Source organism: Microtus oregoni, unplaced genomic scaffold (assembly GCF_018167655.1).
Source record: "Microtus oregoni isolate MIOR12 unplaced genomic scaffold, Mior012 000038F_ref0000394, whole genome shotgun sequence".
NCBI lineage: Eukaryota > Metazoa > Chordata > Mammalia > Rodentia > Cricetidae > Microtus > Microtus oregoni.
This window is the reverse complement of record NW_024543097.1, coordinates 1,852,422-1,863,443: the sequence shown is the minus strand read 5'-3', so window position 1 is coordinate 1,863,443 and position 11,022 is coordinate 1,852,422.

Below are 11,022 nucleotides of genomic sequence, written 5' to 3'. Positions count from 1 at the left end.
GGCCAGTGAGCTGTGTGGATCAGCCTGTCTCTGCCCCTCAATGCTGGGGTTACAGAAACGTGTGGAATTTTACATGAGTACCGGGGGTTTGAACTCAGGTCTTCTTGCTTTCACAGCAAGTATTCTTCTTATTAGCCATCTCTCCAGTGGATGCTGAAGAATGACTCGGACAATTGTACCAAAGGAACAAAAGCCACTTGCTTTTGTCTTGTTTTGGTTTTTTCAATAAAAATAAAAATCAACATTCATGAGAAGAACAAATTTGGGCAGGCAAGCCCCTAAACAGAGTAGACTGGACAAGCCAGCTCCCACTCATGCATTTGGGGGGGTTTCCATTCAACAATGTAGTTTTCTATTGTCTGTATTGAGAACTGGCAACGAGTTACTCTGAGATGTGGAGAAAGGCAGCTTAAGGGCCTCTGCAATCAGCTACTCCTTGTCTTTTCCCATCTTCTCTCTCAAGACAGAGCCTTGTTTCTAGCTGCCTAGAAGCAAGTGTGCTCCTGTACGCATGCACGAAGTTCTTCCTGGCCCCAGGTATTTCCTTGGGTACAGTATGTTCCCATCCCTGAAGGGTCAAATGCTTCCTGCTCAACACAGGCTTCGGGGTGGACAGGGTGTGGACACCAAGTGAGTCACACCCCGGGCGAAAGGCAGATATCACACACCTGTGGGCACGTAGGGAACTGGAAGAGTTACCTCATCGCGTTTCTCCATGTAAAATGGGACCATCGCTTCCTTGGAGGATTCTTGTGAGGACTAACTTACACAGCGTCTGTTTAGAAGCGGGCACGTAAGATAGGTGTTGAAATGACTACAGCGCTGGGAAAAGCAGAGAGTGATTAACGCGACTGTCTAAGGTGCCATAAAAGCAAGTTGTTTAGAGAAGTCTTCCACATCAGCAGAAAAGACAGATGAACTCAGCGACCCTGGCCACAGATGCGCTGTGCTTAGCATAGAGTTGGTAGTTGATAAATTATCACCTGATGATTCATTCCATATGGAAGTGGAATTATACCGTACGTAAGGCACTGGCTGGCAAACTTTAGAATCCCACCCTTTCATTTAATTTACAAGGTGTCGGGCATCCTCACTCTTCCCTGGAGGCCACGCCCAGGGTTTAGGATTGTGTTTGAAGGGGTATAGAGCATGAATGAACAGGATGTGGGGGTGAACCTGAGAAGGAAGAGGGAAACTGGAACGAGGGAGACAAGCCAAGAGCTCTTGGTACGGTTCAGGTCCAGACAGCGGCATGAACTTGGCCATGGATTCTAGGAGTCAATCTCAAAAACTGGAGGGAGGGAGATGATCTCAAAGTAAAACCAGGGGTTTGTAGCTGGCGTTCTCATCCATGTGCCTGGCTATTGGAGACTGAGCCCTCTGCCGCTAACCTGAGGACAAGACGCATGGGGAAGGAGCCTTCCATCTTTCCAGAGAGGATGTGTGGTCAGTTGACAGACAGACATGACCAGGACTCCTAATGTTTTGGGTGTCACATAGACATTCCCAATGCCCCAAAAATGGGAAAAATCTTTAAACACTCCTTCTGCTGTTTAGCCAGAAACTGTTCCACTCAACAGGAAGACTAGGATTCACTTTGACCTTCACAAATAGGAAACAATTTCCATGTGAAACACAGGAGACCACAGCCTGAGACTCAAGGCCTGGAGCTTTCCTTGAAAGAGTGGGAGTGGGATGAACTCAGAGGAACAAAATAAACACCAAACATGCATCATTCATCACATGACCTAAGCTTTAATCTCTGTCTCCTTGTTGTCTGGAATTACATACTTATTTCTCTTTCCCCACACTCAGGCTGGGAACGCTCGATCTATCTGCTCGCTTAGCAGCTACCCACCGAGCGCCAGCGTTTTGGCAGTACAAAGAAAATCAAGACAGAATTCGAGCTCTTCACCTTGACAATAGTAATTAAAAAGCTAAATATCATTACAGTCTTTGACCCAGCAATTTAACTCCCAGCAATTCGCTCTAGGGGCTGGTGATGTAGTTCAGTTGTGCTTGCCTAGAACACACAGGCCCTTGGATCCAATCCCAACTGCATACGGATAGGCATGGTGGTACATGTCTGTGATCTCAGGACTGAGAAGCAAAAATTTAAGGTCATTCTTAGCCAAAAAGAGGGTGAAGGCCAATCTGGGTTATAGACCCTGTCCCTCCCCGAAATGGGGCAGAGGTAGGGAGATAGCTCAGTCTGTAATGTGTTTGCCATGCAAGTGTTAGAACCTAAGTTCAGGTCCCCAACACACCTGTAAAAGCCAGGCAAGGGTGTGGGGATCTGCAGCCCTGGTGCCGGGGAAGGGGAGCAGACATAGGTGGACATGTGAAGGTCGAGAGGAGCCAGTCTGGCCAGTCGGTGTGCTCTAGGTTCAATGAGAGACCCTGTCTCAAAAAATGAGGAGGGGGACAATCAGCATTGGCCTCCAGTGAGTATGTGCATGCACACGCACACGCCAACACGCATGCACAATTCATTTTAGCTGGAGATATTGGTCAGTGATAGAGTATTAATCCAGCATGCGCCTGGCCCCAATTAAAAATAAATAAACCTAGAGATGCACTCTCAAGAAAATTACTACTTTATTATAAGTAACAGTCCAAAATTAAGAACAATAGAGATGTTTGCTGACCGAGACCTAAAGATCAGGAACCAGTGATTATGAGAAGTCTAAGTACTAAAATGCTAGGGCTGGAGAGATGGCTCTGCAGCCAAGAGCTTACATTGCTCTCTTAGAGGACTCGAGTTCAGTTCCCATTACCCACATCAGACTGCTCAGAACTGCTCAGAATTCCAGCTCCAGGGGTCCAACACCTCTGGCCTCCACAGGCCATACCCACACACATTCATGTAATTAAAAATTATAACAATAAATCTTTAAATGATAAAATTATTACTACACCTCTAGAACACCCCCCTCCAGGAGTATGCTTTGTTGGGATGTAGGAAGAGATTGCCAAGAAAGACATACATACATACATGTGTGTGCGACAATGCTTGTTTTAAATACATATATCTAATAATTATCTATATACAAAATCAGTCCAGATTCCACATCTGAACTATCCAACAAATGGCTACTGAATGCTTGCTGTGTGACTAGTCTGACTTGAAATCTGCTGTATGTATAAAATAAACGGTGGATTTGGAAGACCGTACAAATAAAAGAAAGTAAAGTCCTTCCACATTTTGATTATATGTTGAAATAATATTTTGGATATCTGTAATTAAATAGAATATCTTGAATTTGAACTTACCTTTAAACTTTTAGAGTTATGATGACAGGAAGATGTAAAATGATGTATGTGGCTCATGACTGTTTCTGTGGGGCAGTACCATGTCCAGGAGGGCTGGCAGAGCAGAAGTGGGCTGTACCCTGACTGTGCATCAAGAGTTATTGGGATATAGACCCATATCCTCGGTGTTGTCTGTGGTGCTGGCAAAGACTCTTAACCAAACTGAATCATCTCCCGGGAGTTCTTGGCTCCACTGGAGTGACCTTGGGCAGAAGCCTCCCTGTCCTTAGAGATTCTATTTTGAGCAAGAATCGTGCTCAGTCAGTTTAGTGAAAATCCCCACTTCAAATGTCAGATCACCCCATGGTCATCAAGAATTCTCTCAGGTCAGTGTCCTCCTTTTCTACTGCTGTGATAAACTCTATGACTGAGGCTTAAGGTGTCTGAGGGTTAGAGTCCATGAGATTTGAGCAACGGCATGGCTCCAGGAACAGAGGAGAGCTCAGCAAGTCAGAGGCAGAGCAAGAGTCACTGGGAATGGCTCCCCACCCCCATGACACACCTATTATTTTAACAAGACCACACCTCCTAATCCTTCCCAAACAGTCCCACCAATAGGGGACCACGTATTCAAACATCTGAGCCGAAGGGGCAGGGAGCGTTCTCATTCAAATCACGGGTCAGTCCATAAGAACTCCCCCTTACTCCTCCCCCCCACCGGGCTCCACTCTTTTCCTTGGTTATAATCTACACTTGTCCTTAGTGCTCAGGTGGGAACCATCCCTCTTCCTGAGGCAGCTACCCCACGGGTAGTGATGGGTTCTTCTGGAGGAACCCTCTCTTTGCATCTTCAACACATGTAGCAAGTAAACATATCTTTAAATCTGTTTTCTTCCACAAGGCCAAAGTAAAGTGACTGTTGCCACAGACATTGTACATCCCCAAAGTGTTGACTCTTTAGACATTTATTACTATTTAGACATTTACACAAACGGGATCTCAATATTGTGCCACTCACAAATTCTAGAAACAAATCTGTAGAAACTACTGTCTACCATGACCACCTTTAGTGCTGGAGATCAAGGCCGATTCTTAGGTTATTGTGTAATATTTTTGTCAGTAGGGAAAAATGATTTAAAGAACGTTAAAAATTTGGCCTTTAGAGGAACGCACGTTAGCAAGGACAACAGGAGGGGAAGGGTAACTAAATAACTGAAAAGATGGAGAGGCTGGGAGGGGTGGCCACTCCTGAAGTCCAGCACTTGGCTGACCAAGGTCAGAGTATTGTGAGTTCAAGACCAGTCTGGGCTCAGAAAAAGAAAAAGAGAAAGGAAGGGAAAGGAGAAAGTCAGGCATGGTTGTCTCATCCCTGTAATCTGAACACTTAGAAGACTTGAACAAGTACATTGCTACAAGTTCAAGGTCAGCCTGCTCTGCAGAGTGAAACCCTGTCTTAGAGACCGGCAGGTGGTTCAGCAGTTACAAGTGGGTACTATTCTTGCAGAGGACCAAGGCCTAGTCCTGGCACACAACAGCAGGTGGTTTACTTCAGTTCCAGTGGGGATCTGATGCTTCTGGTTTCCACATACCTACACACAAACACAACATACATAATTAAAAATAAAATCTAAAGCAAACAAATAAAAAAGCTGAGGAAAAGTACAAAGCCGCTTCAGACATCTGGAACGTCAAGTGAACAATAATAATAGCCTGCAGTTATTAGAAGCATGTAGGTATTCATCACTGCGGTGGTGGTTTGGATGAGAATGCTTCCTCATCATCTCATATATTTGCATGTTTAGTTGCCAAGAACTGGAACTGTTTGAGAAGAATTAGAAGGACTAGCAGGCATGGTCATGTTGGAGGAAGTACGTCACTGGGGGTGGGATTTGAGGTTTCAAAAGCCCACACCATGCCCAGTGTCGATCTCTCTGCTTGCTGCCTGCAGATCAAGATGTAAAACCTTCAGATACTGCTCCAGTACCATGCCTGTCTGATTCTCATCATGGTGACCATGGACCAACACTCTAAAAGAAGCTGTAAGCAAGCTCCCAGTTAAATGCTTTCTTTTAAAGAGTTGCTTTGGTCATGATGTCTCTTCACAACAATAGAATAGTAACTAAGACAACCACTGTGTACAAAGAACATTTGTTCCTTTGGATCAGGACCCCTACAAATACCAGAAGGCAAGGATATTCAAGCCCCTTATAGAAAATGATATTTGTACTTGTATATAACCTGTGCATAACTTCCTGTATACCTTAAACTGCCTTTAAAAAAAAAGCAGTCATCTCTAGGTGACTTATAATACCTAGCATGATACTAGTTTTATGTAAATGCTTATTATATAGTATTTGTTTGGTTGAATAACTGCAGAACCTGCAGGTACGGAGGACCTGGTTGTGATGCTTCATAATTAATTCAATTCACTAAATGTTGCCTTGTTTTAGCACAACATCCTCATTTGGCAGTGAGAAAATTGGAACCTAGAGACAATGAGTAAGTTGCTGAACTGAACAAGTCCAAGATCTCAGTCACACTGGACTCCATGGGATAGCTGCCTGGGAGAAGCAGTGCGCAGAGAGCCAATACTACCTTGGCTATCTGGAGTCCCCTCAACTGTAATTCCTGCTATCTTCCTACAGCCATCTGAAGATTGACCTTTTGGGTAGAAACATCAACTAAGTTATGGCTGAAAAAAGAACTTTGTTGTCAGGAAGTGGTTTCTGTCATAATTTCTCATTGGGCAAAATAGTCAGTGTTGCTAGGCAAACTGGAAGACAGGGGCTCAATAGTGTTGTTCTTTTTTGGGGGGAGGGATCTGCAAGAGTTTGAACTCAGGGCCTTATACATGCCAAGTAGATGCTCCCACTTAGCTACCCCAGCCTGTCAGACTCTAAGAGTACAGGGAAAAGAACTAGGGTATGAGTAAATGTGGTTGCCTCTGACTGTCACGTTCTTATCCAGTCAACAGCACTGTGCACCAGTAAAAACCCAAGACAATAATTGTCACAGTAATTATGATTTGCCAGGGGAGGTAAGCATAGTTGTGGAATGTCAAAGTCATGTCCAGGCAGGGTCAGCTGAGGCATAATAGCTTGGTGTCTGTCTTTCCCTTTCTACTTTTGTAGGACTGTCCTGGTTTTGTCTTTTCCTCACCCCTGAATAAACAATCCACTTGGTGGAGCTGAGCCAGGTTGTCTTCCCCAGCTCGCTGCCTTACGCACACTGCCTCTGGGTCAAACAGAATTCCAGATCGTTATCTTGGCATCCAAGGTCCTCTGGTGTTGCCTCACCTCCCCTTCTCATCTTATCACTGAGTCATTCTTGCTGGTCTCTGTGTCTCCAGTCAAAGTGGTCCTCCTGGCCCCCGGCCTGTCTTGCTTCTTGGAGACTCAGTCTCTGTTAAGAGAGTGTCCTGTTTGGCAGCCCTTACCTGGCTTCCATTGTTTTTTTTGGTCTACCTAATTCCTTTCTCAACACTGGTGAAGTCATCAGAAAGACCTTTGATCCTCGTAAGCCCAACCTTCTCCTTCACCCTGCCTACAGTTACTCAATTCCTCTCCTCTCTGATCATAGGATAGCTTTTGTTCTTAGCTGTTATAGGTTGAGATCATGTATGTCCCACCTAGAATATAATAGATAAGAGGGGGACCCTTTCTTACATTGTTTTATGTTTTTACTAATACGAGGATGAGCTCTTCCCATATAGTTTGGGAAAAGTTGACCAAGAGCAAGCCTACTGCCACTGATCTACATCACAGTGACCATCTACCGCTACGTTCCTGACTCCTCATCTGCCTTCTGCTATGAATACTTGTCCCAACAATAGTTGTTAGAAGGGTGTTTTAGAAAGGTCGCATGAACACACAAAGATCTGCACCGCCCTCCTTTCCTGGGATGGCCCATCTCTTGTTTGTCTGTTCACTACGGTGGCTATAAGTTCCTGCCATTTTTTTTTTCACATTTGAACTGGAATCTCAGGTAGCCTAACTCAGATGAACTTTATAGCCAAAGATGACCTTGAGCTTTTAAAAAACTTTTACTACATCATGATTTTTAAAAAAAAAAAAAATGTTCCTGCCATAGCGCAAATATGGAGGTCAGAGGACAACGTACAGGAGCCAGTCCTCTCCTTTCACCACGTGCGCTCCAGGGTTGAACTTGGGTCATCTGGTTTGGCAACAGGTCTTTACACATTAAGACAATTCGCTGGCCCAAATTTGAACTTGTGATTCCCTTGCTTCCACTTCCCAAGTACTGAGATGACAGGTGAGTGCTACCATATCCACCTGTCATGGCCAGTTTTTACTAGAAAGACAGCTACCCAGAAGAGCCTTGTACTCCGGTGGCTGCAGGTTAAGTTCTTAAGGCCTGTGGTAATTGGAAGAAGAAAACTCCCATAGGCTCATAGAGTTGAAGGCTGAGTCATGAGGCGGTGGCACTACTTGGGAAGAATTAGGAGGTGTGGCCTTGTTGGAGGAAGTGTGTCACTGGGGGTGGCTTTGGAGTGTGGGTCTCTCTCTCTTGACCTACAGATCTGCATGTAACTCTTAGCTACTTCTTCAGCAACATGCTCCCTGCCATGATGACTAAATGGACCAAACTTCTGAGTCTGTGAGCAAGCTCCCAATTACATGCTTTCTTTTATAAGAGATGACTTGGTCATGGTGTGTCTTCACAGCAATAGAACAGCGACTAAGAACAGATTAGACTATCAGAAAACAAGAAACATTCATTTGTACTTTCAAATGTACATTCAAATTGTCCTTCTTGGGGGAGGTGGAATGTCAACTCTTACTTGTAAATGGTCAAAGACAGGCGATTATGCTTCATGTTTTCAGTAGGCTTTGTTGCTCAAAACAAACACACTCGCTCAAACCATTCTCTTATTTTTATATATTCAGAGTTTGTGTATATTCAATAAAAATGTACCTCAATAGCCCTAGAAGCTGAGGACTTGATCTTACTATTTGTAGACCCCATAGCTTCATCATGGATCACTGATCCAAACTCCAGCACATCTAAAACCATGTGTAACCATGCCATTGTGGATAAAACCAGACCACTGGCAAGAAGAATTGGTGTTATCCAGTAGAAACAAAACAGATTTTACAAAACAGATTTGAGTGGTCAAAAGCTGAATTATTTTCTCTTTCTCTTGCCAGCTGTACTGATTGGACAGGCATGCCATTTAATCTCAGTGAGCTACAATTGTCCCCTCTATGAAAGAGGGAATACTCCATATTTTGGCAATGGATGGGAAAATCTGCCGAGCCTCAGTTGGTAGCCAGCTCGGAAGCCATTTCTGGGTATCACTTCATCGCCTGCATTCAGAGGATCCCCAAAAGGTAGCAAACATTTCCAAATCCTTCCCAGCTTTGTGTATCCCAAGAGAAGAACTGCCAGGAATCTGCCTTATCTGAGCAAATTTCAGAGTCCCTCTCCTCCCTGCTCATGCGTGTCCACACTTTGAGGATAGCATTTTTAGCCTTTGGGGTTGGGAAGAGAAGACGAGACATTATTTTGTATCTGGGCTTTTCCACCTCTCAGGGTTAATAAATTTTTTTTTTATTAAGAAAAGAGGAAAAAAAAACATAAACAAAAAACAAGTTTCCACCTCCTCCCAGCCTCCCATTTCCCTCCCCCTCCTCCCACCCTTTCCCTCCTCCTCCCACCCTTCTCCCCCTCCCCCCACTCCTCTCCCCCTCCCTCTCCAGTCCACAGAGCAGTCCGGGTTCCCTGCCCTGTGGTAAGTCCTAGGTCCTCCCCCCTCCGTCCATATCTAGGAAGGTGAACATCCAAACTGGCTAGGCTTCCAAAAAGCCAGCACATTAAGTAGGATCAAAACCCCGTGCCATTGTCCTTGGCGTCTCATGAGCCCTCATTGTTCGCCATGTTCAGAGAGTCCGGTTTTATCCCATGCTTTTTCGGTCACAGTCCAGCTGGCCTTGGTGAGCTCCCAGTAGATCAGCTCCACTGTCTCAGTGGGTGGGTGCACGCCTCGTGGTCCCGACTTCTTTGCTCATGTTCTCCCTCCTTCTGCTCCTCATTGGGACCTTGGGAGTTCAGTCCAGTGCTCATGTGTGGGTCTCTGTCTCTCTCTCTATCCATCACCAGATGAAGGTTCTATGATGATATGCAAGATATTCGTCAGTATTGCTCTAGGATAGGGTCATTTCAGGTTCCCAATCCTCAGCTGCCCAAGGAACTAACTGGGAACCTCATCTTGGGCACTTGGGAGCCCCTCTAGGGTGAAATCTCTTGCCCACCCTAAAGTGGCTCCCTTAACTAAGAATTGTGGTTCCGTGCTCCCCTATCCACCTTTCCTTTATCCCAATTCTCCTGATTCCCCAAGTCCCCCCTCCTTCCCTTCTACCTTTTCTCTCCCCATCTCCCCTTAGGGTTAATAAATCTTCAAAACTCATTCACCTCTCTGCTCTATCCATCTATGCCATTCATTTGGATGTAACTTTATTTTATTGATTGCTTGTTGATTGTTTGTTTGTTTGTTTGATTGATTGATTGATTAACTGAGAAAAGTTCTCACTATGAAGCCCTGGCAGGACTGGAATGCTTATGTTGAACAAACTGGTCTAAAACTCAGAGATCCTCTTGCCTCTGTCTCCCAAGTATGGGGATTAAAGGCGTGTGTCACCATTGGCTGCTGGATGTAGCAGTTCATACCCAGGTAAAATAACCCTTTGAGCTCTCACCTATATTGCCCCCCTCAAGTTTTGCAATGAAGTTCTAAGACCCATATTAACTTCCTGATATCTCATGTTCAGAGTCTGCTGTCCAGTGCTGTAGTCCTGTGGTAATAGACAAGGAAGTGAAAAGAGCTAAGATTCCAGGGCTGAGCGTGGGGGTGGATCTGAACTCAGATCCTTAGGGTTCCCTTCCAGAGACTATTTGGCCTATTCTCCAAGGGCTCCCAATGGGCCTTTGCAAAATGTCCTTGTTTCTGGTTACCAAACGATCACGGTCATAGCCTCAGAAGATATGATGCCATCACTATTGCTGGGCGGCAGACAGCCTTAAAACTCAAGTGTTTAAACCCACCACCCCTTCCTCCTCGGCGGCCTCACTGCAAACCACACACAGTCTGGTGAAACAGACCTATTGATCGTGTCTCTTTGAGTCAGTCTGCTCTAGGCTGGGCGGGGCTTTGCCAGTTTCCTTGGGGGAAGCTTTGGTATGCACACTCTAGTCCCCTGGAACTGTGTTTTCCCTGGGCATACTCTTCTCATGGAAAGAACAGAGATACAAGGCAGCAAATTAATCATAGCATGTTTGCAAGCCTGTACGTGTATCGTGCCTGCTAAAATCCTATTGGTCAAACCAATGGGTGACGCGTAGTCTCGTCCCTTGTTGAAAGTGATACCAGGGGCTGCTGCTCTTCCAGGGGACCCAAATTCAATTCTCAGCACCCACATGGCAGGTCACAACTGCCTGTAACTCCAGTTCCAGGCGTCTGACAACTCACAGACACGTGGGAAAAATAAAAAATAAAAATAAAAAGACACCTCTTGTGGGCCTACAAAGGGAGGAAAAATGCAGGAACCAATGAATGGTACAGAAGCTCCAGACAGCGAGCCTTCTTGGATTTAGCTGATTTCTGTGCCCCTTGCGTTGAAAGACAGATTCTCCGAAGCCTGGTGTTCTCTCGTGTAGGGATCTAAGCATGCAGTACAAGCCACACGAGGCAGAGAAAGGACTCGGCTCGCCAGTGACTTCAGCACAAAGGCTACACGTTGGCCTTCCTCCGAG